General features: G+C 32.1%; 2 non-coding genes across 2 annotated transcripts; both read left to right on the forward strand.

Moving 5' to 3' along the window:
• The first annotated feature begins 16033 nt into the window (after nucleotides 1-16033).
• On the forward strand, nucleotides 16034-16139 carry LOC118202884 (U6 spliceosomal RNA). Its single transcript, XR_015038830.1, has one exon. It is a non-coding gene; the product is annotated as a U6 spliceosomal RNA (small nuclear RNA).
• A 369-nt stretch (nucleotides 16140-16508) lies between these two features.
• On the forward strand, nucleotides 16509-16614 carry LOC118202883 (U6 spliceosomal RNA). The gene has a single exon (XR_004760481.2). It is a non-coding gene; the product is annotated as a U6 spliceosomal RNA (small nuclear RNA).
• The last annotated feature ends 8248 nt before the right edge of the window (nucleotides 16615-24862 follow it).

Below are 24862 nucleotides of genomic sequence, written 5' to 3' on the forward strand. Positions count from 1 at the left end.
TACTTAAACAAATAGTTTCCAAAGTCACACAACATTTACTCTTAATTACAATAAACTCATAATACATAACAATACTTACACCCTAACACCGCACACGTATTTACCCTCTGACTGCGTAGCAATTTTTCGCCACTGATTACGTGATAAGTGTACCAAAAAATATAGCGAACATCAGAGAATCATATTAAGACCATTCTAACAGAAGTATTCATTTCATATTATACGCATATATACATTAGACCATTTTTCACTGCTTAACACATCTCACAATTTGAACTGCATGCAGAGGGTTACCAATACCTTCCGCACAGAAGGCATCGGAATTCCAAAAAAGCTGGTCTTAGGAGAAACGTCATTCCAGTGGCACCATCGATCCATAAATGGCACAGACATTTAGTGCTTTTAACATTAATTCCGATTGATGGGAATTTATATTAAAAGAAGTTCAGTTAAGAAGTGTATTACCATAACAGAAGAAACTTTTAAAATCTACCTACAGATCCCTTTACAAATTAATTTATTAATTGCTATTATTCATTTTAATAAATGTATGGATCCTAAACAATAAAATATAACTAAAAACAAAAAATAATTCATTTGATTTTCGTGTAACTTTTAGAAAGATTTTTCTGAACCACACTGAAAAAATAACACAGCCAATATTAGAAAACTAGTAGTTTAAATTATGTAGCAAAGCTACATAAACTGATTTATGAAAAAGGATTGTTGCTCATTTTTACTTCCTTGTACGAAGTAAAAAGGAAGTATTGTAATCGCGAAAAGTTTCAGGCAGCATATTTCAACGAAAATATCCATTTTGACCGCTATCGAATGCAATTTAACGATGTTTTTGCGTCATATCTGTACGAAAGGACAGAATAAAATACTCTTTTCCTTCAAAAAAATTATAAAACTGCTTTAAAATTAATTCTAAGGAGAATTTTTCGTGGCGTCTGTACGAACGTATGTACGTACGTAATACGTTCGTGTGTACGTACGTATCTCGCATAACTCAAAAACAAGTAGCCTCAGAATGTTGAAATTTTGTATATAGGACTGCTAAAACATGTAGATGTGCACCTCGTATTTTGGTTGCAATCGGCAGCACCAAACGTATATAAATATATTTATATATATATCCACTCTATTACCCGGCTCAGTAATCTCAGTTTCTTTACTCTTATATGTTTGTAAATTGTACATTTTTTGCTTTAAAAATGATTGAATTATGTTGTTTTTATCTTCCGGTTAAGGATTTTATGCCTTTAGTAAATCTGTGTGCAATATTTTTAGAATTATCAGCAATTTTAAAGTTGTTTAATTGCCGCTAAGCCTGTTTTTAATGGCGGCCATTGATGTTTACATTTGAAACAGGAGACTAGTGGATTTGTTGCCAATCTAGAGAAACTTAGCTTCGCAACAACAAAGGTAACGCATTCATTTATTACTGCCAATTAAATCATGCTTAATTCTTTCTGGAATCTTTTCGAGGAAATAAGCGTTTGAGATTTACTTCGTAATTTTTAATATAGATATTTTGAATTTTTATGTATTTTTGTGTTCTCGCGAAGTGAGAACTGAATTAATTAAATGAGAAATACTCAATCGTCTGTGAAAAACTGTTTCTGTTTTGTTTTGTTTGCTTAATTTCTTTTATACATAGTTCTAGCTTTATTATAGTATTTGAATAGAACATGTGGCAACGATTAGATAATTCTTTAAATGATATACATTTTGTGCATTCTGAGTTATAATATGAATGAAATATAATAGTGTTAAGTAAACCTAGCGCCAGAGTGTCGCTATGGTAAACAAAGTGAATTTTAAAGAATGCATTTATTCTATTGTGGTTTATGCGCTGTCGTCGAAGTAGGTTTAATTCAATCTAATAAGTTTAAATAAAATGCAAGAAAAAATGCGTATAATTTAATATTCCGTACAAGGAAGTCATCATCAGATTTTTTAGTAAAATGAAACTATACCGACGATTATCTCTGCCGTAAAAGGATGTTAAACAAATCTTTTTCGCATTTTGCTTTAATTTAATTTCTGTTGTAAGAACTTTTATTTAAGTTTTAATTTTGAATAAAGATTCCGTTTTATCTTTTATCTTTAATCATCCTTTTTCGTAAGTCAGAAATCAAACAGAACCAAACGAAAAACGGCAGATCTTCATGCATTCCAAATGAGATCTTTAGTTTTGAATAGTTTCTTAAAAAGTGACATTAAATGTATTAATGTTTAAGAGAATTTGACACATTCTAATACCTATGGAAATCTGACAGTAGTAACTGTCATTTAATGTTAAATTAACCGACTGCTTCAGATCCAAAAGAAAATTTTGGATTTCAGCCAACAGAACAAATGAATTTATTTGGCTCTGAAATGAAAGTCTTTTTGTTAATACGAATTTAACTATTGACAACTTAAAAGAAATTGTTTCAACGATTTCAATGAAAACCTCATCAAAAGATTTATTTTAATTATATCATATAAACCTGGAAAGGCTATGAATGCCCTTAAAGACATTAAGTGAAAGATTTAACGTTAACTTGGATATTAGTAGGCGAGTCTTCATATAGTATGGATTTAGAATCTAAATATTCCATGTTTTTCAAGCTATTTCCAATGTATTCCTTCCAAAAGCGTTGACCATTTTTTTATAAAATCGCTTCTGTACATGACTTTAAAACGAAGATTATGTTTCCCAGTTCTCAATGTCTTTACAATTATGTTTTATTCTTAGATAGGTTTCGCTGATCAATTTATATCTCAAGGAAGAGTTACTACTGTGGCGCCTATCTTTGACAAAAATCTAATCGCTAATGAGAAAAAGTATTGGTATATTAGCAATTTATAATTTAACTTTTTGTGAAATAATATGTGAAAAATGATCAGCAAGCGTTTCACTATTTAAAATAATAACAATCGGTTTTGATAATAATGTAAAATTATCTAATCGCTTTTGACGCACTGTTGAGAGTAAATCATTTTTTATTACCTTTAATTACGAAAATAAGACTTTATTTTTAGTCCGTAAGAGTATAATTAACAGTATTCTTAATCCTGTTGTTAAATTAGAGTGAATAAATTTGTTAACATAAATAAATCTTATAAAAGTTTCAAATAAATAAATAAATTTATAAATAAATAAAATGTTTAAGTGTTATTTCTGAAAAAAAAAAAAAAAAAAAAAAAAAAAAAAAAAAAAAAAAAAAAAAAAACTTCTCTTTTATAAAATAAATAAGTAAAAAAAACTCAGCTTTTTTTAAAGGGACACTGTAATATTAGCCTACAGCGTTAATGTTTAGCAAAGCAGCTTAAAAATAGGTTATTGAACTGATTTGCTATTTTTGTATTTTCTACTGCACGAAAGTATAACATTATTCACGTTCAAATAAGAATATTTCACCATTTGTTAAAGTCTTGAGGTCACTTCTTGAATATATTGCAAACTTTCATTCATGCCATCAGTATTTCTAACAGAATAGAAAAATGTCAGAATCCATCTTCTTACTTAGCACTGCACCACAATAAATTGATCGTATTCGTCGGTATTCATGAATATCTCAAAAGGGGCTCTGTGCAAACACAACCCCTAAGCTATTTTTCACAACTATCTTCTCTCAGGTCCATCACAGCTGCTGCATATCGTTCTTTGTTATTAGTTTTTGCTACTGACTGCATTTTTGCTTTCCGATATCTTCCTAGTTTTGCAGTTAAAGAAATGATTCAGTTTAATTCCGTTCTCGACGAGGTTTGGTTTGTTTTGCTTAAGCTAGGATGAAAAGCTCTTCCGTTTCATTTTGATATGGTTCTAAATTGATTGCTTTCTTAAAATTTAGTTCATTAAGTTTTCATTTTTAATAACCTTCAAACTGATAGGTTATTTCTACACTCATGTATACAATTAGAATTGTGCTACAATTCCAAGCGAGGCAGAATTCCGATAATTAAAATTTTAACATTTTACACTTCACTCTTGTCATTTATATTGGTATTTATTTGGTCATACGAATTGGTCTCAGAATATCCTTTGGTAGGTGTCTTTGTTGTTGTCGTTAGTTATAAATAAAGAAATTTGATTTAAACTTTTGTATCTAATAATCTGTTATTTTACAGTATAATATTATCCTTACGCTAATAATATGTTTTAAATTTTTTTCGTTAAAACAAACACAAGCGTTTACAAATGTATTATTTGGTCTCCGAGAGACGATATTTAGGCTTAATTTCTCACTTTGTTAGCAACAAATACAACAAATTTGAGTAAACATAGCCGTAAAACTTTACATTTCTATTTTTGCTTCAAGTTACTACTCGAGCATTTACTGTTCTTGAGACCTAGCAAAATTGGATATGTTTGCCCTTCCATGAGATATATCTAATACAATTCCAGTTTTACAAATGCAATTCCATATTTGTTACAATTCCAGTTTTTATTATTAAAATATTTATAATCGTTATTTCTTTGTGAGCAAAAGAATCTTGAAAAATCAATTCTGCTCATGTCAAGAACCGAAACCTAACGCGAAGCCTACGTTAACTAACTGGATGTGCTGAATGTAACCCTAAAAACCATAGAGGATGTATACTTTTAATTTCTTACATAATAAGTAACTGAAAAGCAATATAGTATGTGCTTCTGAATAAATTATACCTTTCTACTACGTCACCTTTAGAAAGGTCTATAATCGAGGTTTTCAATTTTTGTATCATACTTAATTCATTATGTTATATTATATTATGTCTGAAATAGCATTAATCACCCTATTTAAGTGACAAATTGTCATTTCTTACAACAGTTGTCCGTCTAAATGCAGGACGTTTGTAATAATGTATTTTCTTATAAATTACCATTTCTTTTGCTGTTCATTAACGTCAATAAGACCATACTATAATGAAAGAGAATATTGGATCTAACTCAAAATTTTAAAATTACGTCGCTTATAATGTAACATTCTAAAAGATTTAAAATCAATATCTGTATTTCTTAAGATCTGCTTTTTTTTTATTTGTGTGATCACTTTTGAATATGCATAATTTATATACGAGGGTTGGAACTTTAATAGTGGCAACTATTTATTTACAAGTAATACAAAAGTGATTCATGTCACCATGTTTTACAGTCCTTCAATATAGTCGCCAGCATTGTGTACAACCCGTTTCCAACGATGTGGAAGTCGCAGAATACCTGTAGCAGCGCCTGTTTTGTTGATAGTTTGAATGGACCGGTCTACTGCCGCAAGAATCTCAGGAACAGTTTGGAAGCGCGTGCCACGAAGTGGTTCCTTCATCTTAGGAATTAGTCATAGTCACAAGGGCTTAGATCTGGGGAGTATGGTGGTTGGTAAAGCACTTCCCAGCCCCATTGCTTGAACAAATCAGTCACAGCTTGCGCTGCATGCGGCCGAACATTGTCATGCAAAATGAGAGGAGCGTCCTGCAGAAAGTGTCGCCGTTTTTTCTCAAAGCTGGTCGGAGATTGTGCTCCAAAAATGAGCAGTAATGGTCTGCTGTGGGGAAACGGTATGCGTTAGGATGACACCATTACAGTCGTACACGAGAATCACAATAACTTTCACATTGCTGGGGTTCTGACGAAATTTCGAACGTTGTGGTGACCCGCGATGACGCCATTCGTTTTATTGGCGTTTCAGTTCTGGCTGGTACGATCGGGCCCAAGTCTCATCCAGCGTAATGATACGGCGTAAAAAAGCATCTCTTTCGCGCTCCAGGTGGGTTCGGGCAGAATCGTATCCTAGCCATTTTTGCATTTCCGTCAATTGATGCGGAACCCATCGTGAAGCAATTTTCTCATGGACAGGCGTTCCTTCAGAATGTGCATCACAGTCGTATGCGCTAATCCTGTTTGTCCGGCCAGCTGACGAATCGTTTGGCGGCGATCACTGTCCATTAGTGCGGCAACAGCTTGCACGTCTGCATCGCTGACACTCGGACGACCTAGCCGCAGCATGTCTGCCACGTTTTGGCGTCCTTCATTGAATGCTTTCACCCATCTTGCTACTGTTCTGTAAGGCAATGCAGATTCCACGAAAGCCTCTTGAATCCCTTGATGACACTGTCGTACTGTACGACCTCTGGCACATTCAATTTTTATCCAACATCGTTGTTCTTGTTTTGAAAACATCCTGACAACACTTACTTTAGACCGCGAGCTAATACAAGGATTCGTTCTTAGCGTCACTCCGCATGCGCGTGACGTAGGCAGGACGAGTCGTTTTGCTGAGAGGTAAGGTAGGTATGTAGTTTACGTGTGGTATACGCGATATTCTTTGGTTTTGTTGCGTAGCGTTTTTTCAGCTGTGTTGCCACTATTAAAGTTTCAACCCTCGTAGCTTATAATGAATGTAGCTGGTAATTTTTATAAGTACTTATACATCAGAGTAGCTTCTAAAAGTCCTTTTCTTTATTCACATACGTAATAATTCAATAACTTATTTTTTTACGACATTTTTCCTCAAAATGAATTAGTTTCTTTCAGCAAGTGCTTCATGAAGGTATCCATTTTCTTATGCAGATAAACCTGGCGTGCATTATCATAAATTAAATGAAACAAAAAATATCTATAACTGATATATTTGTAACTAATAATATTTGTAACTGATAAGTTTTGTATTATTTGCCTAGTTCATTTAATTAGTAAAAGATGTTTCTAATACCATATGTAACATATGTTTCGGGAGAAAATAATCTTTTTATTTGAACAGCCTAACAACGAGCTTGTTAAATTAAAAATTTATAAGGTTGTAGGTTTAAAGTTAATTAACCAGTTAATTAATTTATTATGATTTGAACATTTACTATATGTCTACCTCTCAGAAGGTATCAGTCATTACAAGTGAGATAAGTGGTTATACTGCAGTACCGAAGAGTCCGGGTTCGAATCCCAGAGAAAGCATGGCTATTTGTAAATGTATAGCGCGCGTACGGCATGGGGCACTCTAAATATGCGGCGAGCCGTAAGTCCTATCGAGAGTTTGGCGTTAGGGGAAGAGGGGAGAGACTATCCTCGGATCCGTCCCATCGAGGCTCTCTCCATCAAAATTGGGGCCGGAATCGAGCGAAATGGTTCTGTCACCAGCTGGTGCTCGAGGCATGCATTCTTGCCGCAATCTTGCATCCTTTGCAGCGATGAATTTCGTCCGTATGTTCTGATGTTAATGTCATTACAAGTGAGTTAAGTCACACTATAAGTTCTTCTTCTCGTAGTCCTCAACATAATGCAAACTAGTTGTTTGTGTATTTAAGCCGAGGGTTTGAATGTTTAGAATTAGAGCTACTGGCAGCCTCGTCGTGATGTCACATATTATCGCCAGCTTCACTTAGGTTTATTTCAGCTTTAGAATCTTGTTAGCCAACGTTTAAAAATGTGCGCCGTAACTGTATTTAGCCAGATTAAATAGTTTATTTTGTGTCGTAGCCTCAGAATACGTTACCTACATTTGAAGTTAAAGTTATTTTATGCTAATTTAAAATTCTTGCAAATAGCGGAGACACATCTGTCGCTCAAGTTGTCCCTTTCTGTTCGTTTAATTCTTAAATGAAAGGGTTGTTTTAATCTTCTTCAGACTTTGTTATTTATTTCAGACTAAGTGTTAACTCGCTTCCATGTTGGATCTGCAGAACATTAACAGAAGCTTCTGAATACGGCAGAATTCTATAAAGTTATAAAGGCAGTTTTAATTTTTGAAATATAATAATTATTGATATGTTTAAGCTACATAGAAGGAGTTAACATTAGGAAGGATTCATCTTTAAAATTACATTATTTTTTAAACATAAAGATACAAATATAATTGGATTCACATACAATTATACAGAAGTACTACAGGAGGAAAACAATGCACGGAGTTTCGTAATAGTATGCATGGCATTTGTGCTCGTATTGTTACATACAAGGTACTTAAAAAGATTTTACGACTAAAATGCTATTTAAATAGTTGATCGTAAATCCATGGTTTCAGTTTAAGACATGAATAAAAAAATAGGTTTTTCACAAAACTGCAGTTCAGTTAGCAGTTTGGCAGTAGCTATGTTTTCATGCAGTAACGTTTAATAAAAATCCGAAGCTTAAAGTTTTATAGATCTTGTAAGTGGGAAAAACTACTCGCAGGTAAAGATGTTTGCCGTAGCAGGATGGTCTAAAGAAATCTTCATAGGATCAAAATCACCTGAAATACCATTAATTACAATTTTTGGGACTTAATGTAAACATTGATAAGAGAGTGACTTATGTTGAATTTTCCAAGTCATATTTCTTGTAGATGCTTTTAACATTAGGAAAACATTAATTTAGAATCAGTGACTTTCAAATTACTTTTACTGGCAGAGTTAAAATTCGAAATTTTGTATTTATCAAAATTTAAATTTTACATGACGCGTTAAAATCGACTTTTTTCAGAGGTGTTTAAATCTGATAGTTTTAATAGATTTAGATTGCGAACCGCCTTTTCCGCATATACGGTTATTTTGGTTGCATAAACAGTATATTATCTATCGATAGTTTCATCAAAAGGACACATGTAAAAATTGAAATTGATACATGTTTACAAAATTTATCACTAGAGAAAAATTGTCATAGTGCGAAACAGTATTTTATTTTAAAAAACATTGCTGATTCACTTTCTAAATTGGATTTATGGCCGGTCTTTCAAGAGATAAACAAGCGCGTAACCTTTCGGAAATATTATGCATGCACCTAAATAAAGGATTTTAAAATTTTAATGACATGTTGGTGTATTATGTTGACATGACATGGTGTATTATGTTGACATGACATGTTGGTGTGTTATGTATTATGTTAGTGTATTATCAGATATGGTAAGATGAAACACTTTAATTTCTGAACAACCGCGCACTTCTGGCAAATGCTGCACATCGGTTCAAAACGTTTCTGGAATCCTAAAGTTGTTCCATAGCATATTTAGAAGCTATTTTACGATAATCTCCGTTACAGAAACTTTACTCTAAGAAGAATGTAAAAATAACCCGCGTAAACACTAATATGCCCAATTTATATAGATTAAAGTTAGTTAAAGTGCGAACGGTACTCCAAAATATTGTCATAGAGCCTGATTCAGCTATTATGCGCAGTTTTATCGAAATTCCCCTTTTCACGCAACAAAAGTTACAGCTCAACTCCACGTTGACGATATCACTTTGTAGAATGAATTCATTTAGAAGAGTGTGATTCTGATTGAAAATCCCTTTCATCAATCATTAACTTTCTCTTTGAGTTGCGAATTCGGAATTTGTTCCTTTCGAAGATGATTGGAGACTTCCCACACGAACTATCAATATTTGATTTGAGTGTCGCTGAGAAAACTTCTCGTTTCATTTCAAGCAGTGGTTTCCTTGTGGGTTTTGCCGTTCGTGTCGGTAAAATAATCACAGGCACTCATTCGGTTTTGATATCGATCCATGTCGTAGTTTACATAAGCAGTTCGTTGACAAATTTTCATCTCAACGTTTTATCTAAGACATTAGAAACATTGAGTGTACTAGTGCAACTCTTTGAAAACGATCTGTTATTCAATTGGTTGAAGCCAGTCGTTACTGTATGTTAGAAACATTGAGTGTACTAGTGCAACTCTTTGAAAACGATCTGTTATTCAATTGGTTGAAGCCAGTCGTTACTGTATGTTAGATACAGTAAATGTACACCATTTTGTCCATTTATCAACTCATTTCCACCTAAATAATCTCTCAAAAATTTAAACAAAACCAAGAAAGTTTATTCTACCAAAATAATAAAATTGTTTTACAGCTGTTGCCACTCAAAGCAAAATTAAAAAGGAAATTAATATTACACTGGTTGAATGTAGATGAACAATGCTATACTTTACACTGTATTTTCCTTCAAATAGTTACATTCTTTTAGTTTCCAGATTTCCCAAATTGTCATGTTGACATACTTTTGAATAAGTGACGGACAGAGCGTGATGCTACTGGAGCGAATGTGACTCACATCTGCATTTTCATGGCTGTAACAATTCAGAGGATGGCTAGAGAGACCATTGACTATGCTCAGATGCACCAATGTGGCCACTGAAATCGGAAATTATTCCAATCCTTGCTGTTTACTAGTCAGTATTTACCTACTACAAGAGCCGGCAGGTGTTCAAGTTATTCAGATCCTGCATCTTTAAGATACCATTGATGTATGTCCTGAGTTATGGCATTCTATGTAGACCCTTGAGATGTTTTATTATGATTATTCAAAACTTTATCCATTGTTTTATTATAATTATTCAAAACTTTATCCATTGTTTTATTATGATTGTTCAAAACTTTATCCATTGTTTAATTATGATTATTCAAAACTTTATCCATTGTTTTATTATAATTATTCAAAACTTTATCCATTGTTTTATTATGATTATTCAAAACTTTATCGATTGTTTTATTATGATTATTCAAAACTTTATCCATTGTTTTATTATGATTATTCAAATTATCCATTTTAAAATTATACCTTCTTTTACTGATTAAAACGACAGTACTCTTCTCTATAGCTCCCTTTAAAAGACCTTTATCAAGGACATGGTAATTCCTGCATCCATTTATTGAGTGGGAGGAAACAGAAACCTTACTGTGATTTGCTATTTCTTGTTTTTTTGTGACTTTATAAGGTATTTCTCCCGCCTTCTTAGCATGCCTTCGTAGTGTAGTGGTCAATATGCTCTACGCGTATCCGAGAGGCCCGTGGTTCAAGTTCCTTCGAAGGCGTTGCTCAAATACCTAATGTCTCTACAACTTCAGTGTCTAAAGGAAAAGAAAAAAATACTGTCTGCTTAAAACATAATCCCTCCCCGAACAAAATGAACATATTGCGAAATACTATATTAATTGCTGCAGTTATTAAATCATTGTGTCTAAAATTTAGTAATTATGTTAATGAAATGATAGTCAGTCAGAAAAGTGTTCAGCCAAGCAGCTGGAATAACCAAAAATCAGTTCGTAACATGTTAAAGTACTAAAAATGTAAGTACTGATTTAATTTGTTATTACCAAATACAAGGGAAGAAGAATGAAGGACAAGAAATTAACAGCAACGAATTAAAAAATTGCATTATAATTGAATTACAAGGTTTATCCTGAGAGTAATCACTTGGCACTCTAATCGTGCTAATTTTCAGAATATTTACATTTTTGATAGTGTTGCGATAGAAAGAGAGCAGAATGAAACAGCATCCAAGCGGCACAGACGTAGAAGCAAAAGTGCACAATTATCCAATATGGAAACTCACCAAGGGAAAGTGTTAGTTTTTAGAATTTTCAGTTTCCGAATTAGGTTCATTATCAGCTTTACGTAAGTTATGTGACATAGATTAATCTCGAAATGGCACAGTCCAGAAAAGTTATTACTGCTTTTAGAATACAGAGAGGAAGTACCCAAATTAAAAATGAGGAATTAAGAGGCTATTATTCAGTTAAATTATAAAACTGATTTAAATACTTTTTACCTTTCATATATATACATAAAGAAATTTAATAAGAGGCAAAAATTAAAAAAAAAAAAAAAAAAAAAAATTATACCCGTCCTGCGCTATAGCTGCAGGATTGAAGTAAAGTAAACTTAAAGCCTCTAAAGTTAAAAGTATATTGGAGTCAAAGCAAGGCATTATCTTATACATATATAGAGACGCAAACGCACATATGGTCTCTATCTCGCAACTATATATATATATATAAAGTGGGAAACCCCTGAAGTGGGAAATCATGGGGCTAGCAGAGAACCACAATATGGCTGCCCAAACCATAACAGAACCCCCGCCATGTTTCACTCTTGGCAACAAGCAGTCTGTATTATAGGCTTGAGATGGCGTTCTCCAGACGTAAACTCGGCCAGAAGTGGGAAACAATGTGAAAGAAGACTCGTCAGACCATATTACTCGCTTCCATTGCTCTATAGTCCAGGTTTTATGACTTAAACACCACCTTTTCCTGTTACGGGCATTAGCATCACTGATGAGTGGCTTCTCAATTGCAGCACGGCCAGAAATTCCCTGTTTATGAAGCTCCCTTTTAATTGTTTTGGTACTCACAGGGTTCGGTAACACAACATTCATTTCAGCAGTAACTTTTGCAGCTGTGGTCTTCTTATTTTTTGTCACAATTGCCCTTAATGATCGTCTGTCACGATCACTCAGGACACACTTTCATCCGCGCTGTGATTTAGCAGATGATGTTTTTCCGCTTTTCAAATATGCGGAATAAATCTCCGATACAGTACCTCTTGAAACACTAAACACCTCGGCTACCTTGCTTACGCAAGCACCTACCATACGTGCTCCAACAATTTGCCCACGTTCGAAGTCTGTTTACTCTGATATAATGCAATGACAACTTCACATAACAGTACTCCGACAACAACTGAACTGTTTAGCACATTTAAGAAGTTGTATAGGGGGCGTCAGTAGTCAAAAACACCAGCGCCACCAACATGTATATATATATATATTGAATATGCATGTGTGTATATATATATATACATGCATATTCAACCTAAATTTAACTTTCTAGATGTAAGAGTGTTTTAAATGCGTAACTAAACTATTTATAAAAGTGAATGTATCATTTCATGAATTTAATACTGTTGAGGGAAAAACATTCCGACTTTCTTTCATTGGTAAATCGGAAGTATGCATTCGTGAGAAGAGGGAAATAAATATCCAGGAATCCAAAAGCTTTATACCTCATCTTCGATGTCTGATTCCAAGTGACACTTTTGATCAAACTTTGGATTTAAACCATCGTATGTCTGGGATAGTAAGAAATAAATTAATAGAGTCTGTGTGTACCTGCTAGACTTCTCTAATCTCACTATTCTTCATAAACACCTTTACGGCCTCGCTGTCTTTACCATTAGTGATGAAAATTGATGATTCAAATATATCTTGTCTTATTCTTTTTTTTTTTTTTTTTTTTTTTTTTGGTTGAAGGTCTGCGTCTAGGCGGAATTAAACATAAGCTGCTGTCTTTCCCTGAAAAAATGGAGAGAGAGAAAGGACACTTTCAAGAAAAATGGATAAAACAAAGCAGAGGTGATCGGGTAATTTTATTAAATAATGCATTTGAAAATGTAATATAGTTCTGCAGTCCAACATTGACATAATAATTAATTAAACACAGAACGTGTTATTTTAATTTATTATAAATATTAAAATGACGAATTTTAATGATAATAATATGTAAAATTGCTTTCATGAGAGCAAACATACAATAAATGATCTCGCTACTGCAGAATTTTGTACCTCATAAAAGACCTACATTATATGACAGAACAATTAATTTTTCTACATCTAAAGTCAGAGTTTATTCGTAAAGATTTTATAGCATTTTAAAATTCTTTTCAGCGTTTACTATACTGTCAATATATTTCATGTTTATTTTAAGTAACTGCATTGTGATTCATTCATGCAATTAAATCCTTTTTTTGAAACGCAGTTCATTACATTAAGCATTTTTTTTTAATAATAAAATAAACTGAAGTTGAAAGCGGATTGCAAACGGCCGCGTGCTAAAGCGTCAAGCCCTCTTGCAACTTTTCTGCAATCTCAGATATTCTTTTCTATATATTTACTGCATTATATATGGAGCTGAAGGAGGGACTGAACTTGCTAAGCACATACTAAGCGAATGCATACTACGCGAATAAATAGGAGGGGGCTTGTATTTCTTTGAAACCACTGTCAATATTTTGCTGTACTGCAACTTTCAAAGTCTAGCCCTAGTAATAAAAGAGATCGATTTTTTTCACGTTTTCTGCATGTTTTCAAAACAAGGAAAATTCATATTTTAATGGTTTTTTATGCATGATTTATTTTTACATTACTGTTTATTTTTTTAAAGTTTAATCCGAAGTTAGTTTTATTTGTACAAACTGCGCTGTACTGTGTTAAAAGAAAAGAAAAAATTACTCAATCAAAAATAAAAACAAATTTTTATTGTTTGACATGTCATCCAGTTCTTAATAAATGCAGTACCTTAAAAACAAATCGATTGAAAGAAGAGTACAAGCAAATATTTCCCCGAGGTTCAGAGGTGGGTTAATCCAGTTGGAGGCCTCTGGCGATAAGATTTATGGGGCTTCTAAGAAAATGTTTATGTAATTATATGCTTGAAATGTTATTAATGCTGAAATTTAATAACAATTAAATTCACATATTTAAAATTATGAATATTTTAATAAAATTGATTTAATACTTCTATATCTAAATATCTATATCGAAATATATTTCTAAATCGTATTCCTATATCGAAACTTAAATGCATAAAAATTAAATGTATATAAAAAATTAAATATTCTGCTGGAAAAAAGTGAAGCTTAAATCTGCTAAAAAGGTTTTAATTATTAAATTAGATTACTGTTAAGTAGAAGATTTGAAAGCTTTTTCCTTTTGACTTCTTTCTAGAAAATTCATTAGTTATTTCTCAAATCTCGATTATTATTTAATGTCTCATATATATAACAGAGCCACATAACTTAGTCTTCCTTTTGATTTCTGATATCGTACATCTTAGATAATTTTTTAGGACTCAGCAAGATCTTTATCCAAACGCACTCTATATTGGAATAGCCAAAGGAATTTTTTAAAATAATTTCTACATGAGGAAAGTTGTTGGCATTTCTCTTGAAACATGTTATAGTTGTCTAAATTGATAGATAATAGAAATAGATTTGTCTTCATCTTTTATTAAAAATAACAAAAACTGTTCCAATTCGTCGTCAAAATGTATATATTTATATCATTTTCATTAATCTCTTTCGACTTTTCTACGTTGACACTTCTTCCCTAAATTCAACAGATTTATATTTTCCTGTATTATTTTTACATATTTCATTTCTACGAGAATGTTCTACTATTATATTGTCATAAATAGTATTAAAAAATTCCCGATAATTTTCGCGCGTTAAATCCTTTATTACATTCATAGAAATTATTGCCCTTTTGTAGCAATTGCTTCTTTTTCTACATTAAAAACATTCGTGATGGAACCACGCAATAAAAGTTTTCAAAGATTTTAATAAATCAATTCTTTTAAGTAGGATTCATTTAGCTAACTGTTAGGATACTCTAAGAGCATTCATATTGTGTAAAATGGTGTTCCACCCTATTGTCATGAATATCTTTTCGTACCTGCACATTTTTTAAAAAATAAATATATAGCTTCTATTACAAGTACTTTTTTTGCTGGATCTAAAAGACAAATATCGGATAAGGTTTCTTTTAAACGGTTACGCTGGCTCTGGATCCATCACACACCGACCCAAGGGTTTTCTTCAAGACTGAAGTTTGATTTATCGATGAATAACTAAGCGATAAAAATCGGCCCTATATCGCAATCATCCGACCTTGCCTCGCATTTCATGCACATTTGTCACAGCCTTGATTCCGCTGATGAATACTTTGCAGCAACCATTGTTGGCAGCACCTTTGCACAGCTATAAAGGTACGGTGCAGGTGGCGATCTATTGCTCGACATGGCCAAAGAAAGTCAATACATATTCTTTGACATGGCCAGCCCGCTTCATCAAGTCCTGCTATGCGGTCACGTTCAAATTCGTCCATTTGTTCCAAAAATAAATTCTGTCTATAAAGGCTTCGAACACGTCGTAACGACGTTATTGGTTGTATCTCCAGGGAACTGCAACGATGACAAAGAAGAAAGATAAACTTTTAGCAATTGTTTTACCTGTTTTATACATGGAGTCCATGGTTTTATACGACGGAAGCTGTAGAAAAGTGCGCTATGATCGAAATGATCGAAGTTAGATCTCATTGGGCGTGAAAATTGAATCATTTGCAAACTTGGTGGTTTTTATTTTTTTCAAAAGAGTGTGTTACAGAATTGCAGAGGTGGTCGCGGTGAAAAGTTTTTAAACGTTTTGATTGTCGACATCACCAAAATCCTTTCAGTGATAGTTATACATTAGCTGTTAAGCGACAAACAAATTTTCCTCGTTTTTTTCACTAAGTTTGGAGGTATTATACACAAAAGCCGTGCACTTTTTCGGCAGTGCATATACTAAAATTGGAGATACAGAGAAGATTAGCATGGCACCTGCGCAAGGATGACACAGAAGTCGTCACTGATTGCTATAAATCATGATTGAACTTTAAAATCATGCATTTTAAACAGAGTTTTCTTTCTTCAGTGTCTCGATCCACTGCTTCAGTATACGTCGGCAGTCTTTTAATTTGGTGAAAATAATTGTTACTGTTTCGCGTATAATAAACTGATTAGTATAAGCATTTATAATAATGTTTGAATATCTTTCTGAAATAAGTTCTGAAATAATTTTTCAAAATAGTGTGTTACAGAATTGCAGAGGTAGTCGCGGTGAAAAGTTTTTAAACGTTTTGATTGTCGACATCACCAAAATCCTTTCAGTGATAGTTATACATTAGCTGTTAAGCGACAAACAAATTTTCCTCGTTTTTTTCACTAAGTTTGGAGGTATTATACACAAAAGCCGTGCACTTTTTCGGCAGTGCATATACTAAAATTGGAGATACAGAGAAGATTAGCATGGCACCTGCGCAAGGATGACACAGAAGTCGTCACTGATTGCTATAAATCATGATTGAACTTTAAAATCATGCATTTTAAACAGAGTTTTCTTTCTTCAGTGTCTCGATCCACTGCTTCAGTATACGTCGGCAGTCTTTTAATTTGGTGAAAATAGTTGTTACTGTTTCGCGTATAATAAACTGATTAGTATAAGCATTTATAATAATGTTTGAATATCTTTCTGAAATAAGAGCATCTCAGTCTAATTACATATTAAAAAAATATTATGATGATTAATTACAGTTAAAAACAGCCACTCTTTGCAAGTAAATAAATATTTCCCAATTCTCGAATTTAAGTCATCCTTCAATTTAATTTCGATTAATAACTCTTGAAACGTTTTCTGGGGATAATATCTTCTTTTTGGAGAGAATAAAAGCTAGAATAAAAGAATAAAAGCTAATGCCTAGTTATGCTAGTTTGTAATATCCAATTGTTAAGCTTTTTGGTGTGACAGTTGAAGTACGTGCAGGAACCAGACAGGAGAAATGTTAAAATAACCCTTTATAAAATTCACAATGCGTCGACTGGACGTTAATAAACTACGCCTTGCTCGAGCTGTAACTCAACTACCACGAACTAAACTTAAAATTCAAAGATATTAACGAAACAGTAGAATTTTACCTCAGGGCTCAGATAATCCTGTTACGTAAAATCGCGTCGAAGTCTAGTGGGAGCAAACTAATAGCTCTTACGGCACTTCAACCAGCAATAGATGCAAAACCAGAAGTTCACGCTACAAGAAGTTCACGCTGCTTGCACACATTCTCTTAGAACTCAGTATTTAAACCTTTCTCCTCATGGTAGAAATTGCATTCTTTCACGCAATCTACCAAATTTAAATGTTCTTAAGGTAATGAAGGCTTATAGGAAACAAAGCATAAACTTAAACTTAACTGGTTATTCGAAATAAATATAAATCCCTACAAGTTTATTAACGTTTACAGAAGAATTTCAGCAGCTCTCAATCTATGATACGCATAGCCCCGCAGATAAGTAAGTGATCGCATAATCGAAAGTACGCAAAAGAATTATCGGTACTGGTGGAACATGTTATAATAAATGCTGATAAAAATAAAAATATTAAGAAAATTTAAATTTGACATTCATTAGAAAAGTCGATTTGGCTGATTCTGGGGTAAATGTAGTATCTGAAATGAATTTAAAAGCAGTGTATTCAATGCAATTTATTAATTTTATGGTATTAAAATAAGAGCATTGCAAGATAAGGGGGTATTTCACGAATTGCGCAATTGCTAGCCACTGATAAGTCATATGGCCTTTTTGTAACCATTTTGTTACTGTGTATGAGTTTTACGCATATTTCATTTCAATAAAAGAGGTTACTTTCTTAAAGTTGCTTCTTCCTTTTGGGTGAAGAAGACAACAAATTGCATTTGAAACTTAGAAAATGAATTGATTAAGCACATCAGTAGTTGTCATATTCTCAAAGGCGATCCCCTCTATAGGAGTGCAAAATTACTTGAATCTACAGGTGGTTGTTTTCAGGGAATTTCGGTACGTAATTTCCAGGAACAGGAAAAGGGAAGTAACTGCAAGAATATGACAAAATTTAAAATGTCTCTGTTTCTCCGATTTGTAACTTTTAAATAAAATGGATGGATTAATTGAGCTAACTGTAATAAAATTTTTGGATTTATTATCGTTCTTTATTTAGATAAAGCTTGTCATTGTAGAAGAATATGAATTCACCAGCCCTCTCCGGAGGTAGGGTCATCTGGCGTCGAGCAACTGTTTTACTCACCTCTTCTTAGATTAGTAGTGCCCGAGAAAACGAAGAGCAGAACGGATTCAATATGAACAAGCATTTTAATTAGGAACAAAATGAAGGGGCAAAGAATGAAAAGAATATGCGCATATGTGTTTTCAATTCACACACACACACACACACACACATATATATATATAAGGAAAGTTACAAAAGCTGGAACAAATTTTTAACCACCATTTTCCGCTACGACCTATTACTCACAGTCTTGAAAGCGTATTTTTCACTGCGTGGATGGCTATTAATAACTTCCCCTTATCAGTCTTTCTGAAAGTGTTTGGGGCAAAAAAGGAAGCTTGACCGTAGAAAGTGGACATAGCCTTTCGTGCAATTTTAGGATCGCAAAATACACCCACCGATTTTTCACAGACCTTTTATTTTCGCTCAATTTACTTTGGTATAAACAGTTAGTAAGAAGATTCATTTAACGGAAAGGCTGTCTAAAGTAAATCAATACCAGTGCTATCGTTTATTGTTTATTTTAGGGTGGTACAGGAAATAGAAAAATATGATACCACTTGCAGCTGAATAGGCTTAATATGAAGCTTTCAGAACTATATCGATAAGTTCTTTTTTTTTTTTCTTAAATATATCGTAATAGCACAGTTTCTTTCTTTGATTTACTGGTAGCTTGGACATCTGGAATAACTCTTTGTAATAAGCAGTCCAAAGTAAAAAATTTCGTGAAAACCACTTTGCTGGTTTCGCTGTTGTACCTTATTATCTGAAGTATTTTACAAGCCATTTCTTCAAAAAGAGTTGCTAATGACGCAAGTTCATTTTTTATGATAAAAAGAAAGAAATGTAAAATGTTTAGAAAGAACTTTTCTTATATGAGTTTCTTCACTAATTTTGAACGCCTATTCTCATCAACACGTACCAGATAATGAGAGCTCTTAGAAATGTAAAAATATTCAAGAAATAAATTTTAGATATCTGATACTTAAAAAGAGTTTTAAAATATTTTTTGTTGGAAAAACTAAAATGGCTAATTCAAACTTTTCAGTTAAATGTACAAAAATTATAAATAAATTAAAAGGCTAAATAAAAGTAATGTATACTTGTAATCAATAATTTTGTTAATACTATAGAAACACGGAATTTGCCCTTATTTGAAAAAGCGAGTGGAAGAATGGCCGAAAAATTCCGAAAATTTTATTCATTTGTATTGATAAATATGTTAATATTTTCATAAAATCTCAATGAGCAAAAATCAGGTTTTGAGTAAACAGCATCAGAAAATTTTAAAAATGAAATTTTATATCAATGAACATTTTTAGATAAAATCAAATTACTTTAAATAAGTTTGTTTTAGCTCTTTCAAGAAACAGATCTTTTGTATAATAATTCAAAAAGTAATCGTGTTTAAACAATAACTTCCGAAAATTTTAAATAAAAAACTGTGAAATCAGATGAAACTGCAAATCTAAAATTAAACTTTTGGTCAATAAGTAAATATATGATTAAAACACTGATGTCATATATATGTAATTTGGGAAACGCTAAGTATATTATGAGCATTTAGTTGTTGTTGGAAGATTAAAATGCTACGTTTATAAAGAAAGCGAGAACGTGACCTGTTAGTGATATTCGTCCATAGATTTGTTTCTTGCAAGAAAATTCTAAACTCTGACTGATATCTGTTAAAATCAGTTTCTGCAATCGTTTAGGCTATGAGTTGTGATGAAGAGTCATAGGGAAGCTTGAGGCTGGTCATTCTCGAGCGAGTCTTGAGAGTTGCGATTATCTCGAACTGTCGTATCTAGATTATTGCATCATTTCAAAATTGATGGTAAAAACACCAGGAAACTCTGCCAAGGCTGTTCAGAAGCCATGGCACCGGGCATATAACGAAGGATCGGCACGTTTTATTAAATGCACGATTCCATACAGCTTTCAACGTAACAATTTTCAAGCATACCGTACACAAGCATTTAACAAAGCATGATTTTATGTATGTAATGTGATTTTCCTTTCACCATATCACAGAAAAAAGCCCGTCTGTGAATTTTATTGATATAAGAGACTGTAACATAAAAATTGAACCTATGGAAACTCTGGGTATTAATTTACTAATTTAAATGAAAAAAGGAATAGCAATAAAATTATTTTAAATAGAATGGTAAGAAGTCAGTTATTTTTAGCCATAAGTATTAAACATTTTATAAATAATAAAAGCAAATACATGTTCCTTAATAGCAACGACTCTTCATAACTGATTTTCTGAAGAAGAGAAAAACACCACGGTATAAATATTATAGGAATTAAAAGAAAAATAATGGAAAGAAATTATTGAGATCATGGAAGGCAGAATGAATGAATCATCTGATAACTGAAAAAATGCAGAAACAGGTCATTTGTGGACAGTTCCGCATTTCATGCGGTTTGATCTATTTTTGGGGCCGTATATATTGGGCCAAAAATACCGTAGTTTATGCTATTTTTCGTAAATATTTTAACCACAGATGTTAAGGGGAATAGTTACGATGTATTGACATGCAATAATGCAGGAAATAAATTCTGAAGCATCTAGGCTCAGTTTGATCGATCGAAACAGAATCTTTCAATCAATTTTTCAGCTCACCATTGAGTAATTTAAATATTTAGTTTTATTTAACGAAATATGTATGAAATGAAATGGGCCCTATATTGATTTCCTTAGAAGCAAATGTTTGAATAGTTGAATTCTAGATTTATGTAAGTTTTCAAAATAAGTTTAGCAAAATACGAAAGGTAGTTACGATTATAATACAATTTCAAATGAAAGACTAAATTCCTTTGACAACCATTCACGGTTTTAACATGTATTAAATCGTAAAACTGTCGTTAAAATTGGTATTCTGGTTGAACTAGATAATTAATGGATATTCGCCCTTCTTAACTGGACATAATATAAAATGAGGTACGGAGTAATGCTTGTTGTAGAAGAGATATTTAAACTAATTTATCTGATTTTGTCTCACGGATTCTCATTGTAATGGATAAGCAATGTATATCCTTCAGTAAATTGTTTCGATAGTGAATGATTTTTCCGAATGTTGTAATAACTGACATTTAATTATAAGCCGAGGTCGCAATGCTATTCAAATAAATCTGGCAAAGGAGATATGATCAAGATATGGTGTTCGAAAGTAAAATTGAAAAAGTAAATATAATTTATATACTGCAATTGGTAACAGCTAATAAATATTTTTGTTTTTTAGATGAAACAAATAAATGTAAACCAAGAGCTGATGTTAAATTAAAACTGTTAAAATTAATACACAGTTAAGTTAAAAACTGCTAAATTTAACACATAGTTAAATTAAAACCTAATGCGAATTACCCGAATGAAGGTTTCAGAACTCCATAACTGGACCATCGCCGTTCTGAAAGCCAAAGTTTCAGACTGTAAGAGTTAACCATAGCACTCTTGGGTTCTCATAACAACAGCCTGATTTTTTAAAAATCTTCACTTGGTTACTGCTTGAACTAATCGAGGGGATAAATTCTTTTAGTACATAATTTATGTACAGTAATGAACGTGAATATCTCAGACGCAAGGAAGATAGCATTAGTGATGCATCAATCTTTTATTCACATCACTATCACAATACATGAAGAGACACAAACATAAATTTTAATTTGCACATATTTAAAAATATAATATGTTTATAAAAATATAATAATAAATTTCCAAGTTGGTGACACGTTTAGAAACGACAAAAACCGGCCATTATAACGTCCGTCTCACCTGACCTCGGCAAACAAAAAATCACCACATAACTAGCTCGCTGGCGGGGCTTCTAATGTCTCTCTTGGAGACACAACTTGAAAAATCCGCTATTCTGCTTGCGCAGGCTCAGTATCTCGTATCAGCCTGGTTGCCCTAAAGAGTTATGGCAACTTTCATTCAGTTATGAAATACTGTCTAGAGTCCATTACAAGGTGTTAAGATTTGTAGCTAAAATAATAAAGAAAATGCAAATCAATTTTATAATTCCATTAAACACAAAGAAAACTTCGGATATCACAGACATTGCGAAGCGAAGCTGACTTAACAAGGTTTCTTTTCGAAGTAAAATTTTGCTTGTATGATAAATATGTAGAAATTTCATTCTGCTGTAAAATTCTTGATACACGACAAAAATGAAATACTACATATTGCAAGGAAATGCTCATTTTATATGTCAAATGGTTCAAGATCTACTCAAGTAATTAACCTAAAGACGGGATTATTTGAATATAATTTCTCTTAGCTCAAGGGGAATAATATTAAAAGTTACTTAATTATTCAAGTATTTATAAATCGTTTTATAATTCTGAGAATATTTTTATTGATATTTTGTTGTTTTTAATAAACATCTGAAAGAAATCAAACGCTCTAAACCTCCGTGGATAGTTATTCAAACAAGTACAAATAGAATTCGAAATTCATTTTGAATTTTTTTGGAGGTTGAATAATCTGAAAATATGTGGTATAAAAAGTATTTCCTATAAAACAAAAAGAGCGATTCAGTTTCTTGAAGGAATATTTCAAATTATGTTCCTCTGAATTTTCTGAAATTACTTCTGCAAAAGTTGTGTTTAGATGCATTTAACCATTCTTCAAACAGTATTTCTTTCAAGTATTTCTTTCCGTCAGTACCTTTTATAGTGTGATAAAACATTTAAACTTGCATTATAACATTACTTTAAAATAAGGCTAAATTTTTTACCCCGAGTATAATATTTCCTGCTAAACAACAAAAGCTATAATCGCTAGAAATTTCAAACGGATTATTTTAATTAATTCGTTGAAGGTGGTTTAGTTTGATCCGCTTGGGTACTGAGAAAATGTACAAAAAAAAAAAAAAAAAAAAAAGAAAGAAAGAAAGAAAAAAAAAAAAGAAAGAAAAAAAAAAAAAGAAAACGCTACACCCAAAAGGCCTTACTTAGCATTGGGTATTGATGATTTGTGGAGTGAAAGTAAGAATTCTATATATTTTATTTTTATCATTAGTTTTTTTGAATGTCATTATCAGTTTTCTCAGGAATAGGAGTAAAAACTAATTAGTAGCTTTTCCCGGAATATTTAAAAAAAGATGAGTTTACTTTATCTCTTGTCTTAGCAACGTTAATAAAATTCGATGACATGTAAGATTGTTATTTTCTGATAATTTTGAAAGCATGCAATTATATGTTTATACAGAGTGAGAAACGAAAGCATTGAACAAAATAAAGAAGTTAGTTTGAAAAGCGTCGCCTTCGTTATTTCGGAAAAAAAAAGTGCTAAAAGTAATTTGGATATCGTCGCCATAAATAGTCGGAAGTAAAATTTTCGGAATGGAAATCTTTGGCAAAGTTTCATTTTTTATTAGTTCAGCATTTTATAATGATGCAATTTCGTTAAACGGTAAATGTTTTTTTAAAAAATGAATTACAGAAGAATGTTTACGATTGTAAAATATAGAAAATAAAATGGCGAAAATAAGAGATAAGACTTCAATTGCTATTAATCTGACTTAAAGCTTTTGTGTTAGAAATTATCGGAAAGGAGAGAAAGAAAAGTAGTTTCATATGTATGTCTTTTTTCCAGATGAAACTGTGAGACACTTTATATACCACGAATTATATATTTATTGCAGTAATATCATAAATAGTTTTGTTAATTTGCACATTTTTCATACACATTTCGCATATAGCGTTAAAATATGCAAATGTAAAATGTAAGAAAATTCTTTTGATACTAAGTCAGAATTTTACAATTTGTATCAGTTAAGGTTAAACACGAATTGTAATGCGAATCATAATGATACAAAGAGAGCAACATTTTTTGGTGACTGAACAGTTATAAAGTTGCAAACATTTTATTTTAAAAGTAAAATATTTTCCTCGCCGGTACTCGAAGTCCAGACCTCCGGCATACACATGGAGCGTATATCCATTTACACCACGAAGGCAAATTGAAAGCAAGGAAAAATACCTTATAAATAATTTTATTATAGAAAATCCAGAAAAAAGCCAAATATGAAATGAGTTACATGACGGCAACTAAACCGGAAAAAAAATTGGGTTTTTGAAATGTGATTTAAAAAAAAAGCAATCTGGTAACCATGACTATAACAGTTTTTATGAATTAATACATATACATTGAGAGATTCATATGAAAAAAATAAATCTTTGAAAGAAATCACATGAGATAAATGTAAAATTGATGTCTAATGCTTAAAAAATGTTTCTAGAGTTTTACTTTTTATACCTCTAAGTAGTTACTAAGATGCCTTATGGCTAAATCCCTCAATGGCAAGATAAAAAAGTTCGTTTTACTTGTGATAAATTTTCCTTTTAATTTTTCTGTTCAGATAAAAATTTTATTTTCAAGTTTTTGGTGACGCTTAAGTTTATCAACTTAAATTCTGAAGTGATGATCATTTTTCATTTACTTAACAGAAATAACTTTAACTTATACGCAGTTCAAATTTCGTTTATTTTGATGCACTTACTTTCTCA

This window comes from Stegodyphus dumicola, chromosome 1 (assembly GCF_044657685.1).
Source record: "Stegodyphus dumicola isolate Sdum_Otavi_A_Nest chromosome 1, ASM4465768v1".
Lineage (NCBI taxonomy): Eukaryota > Metazoa > Arthropoda > Arachnida > Araneae > Eresidae > Stegodyphus > Stegodyphus dumicola.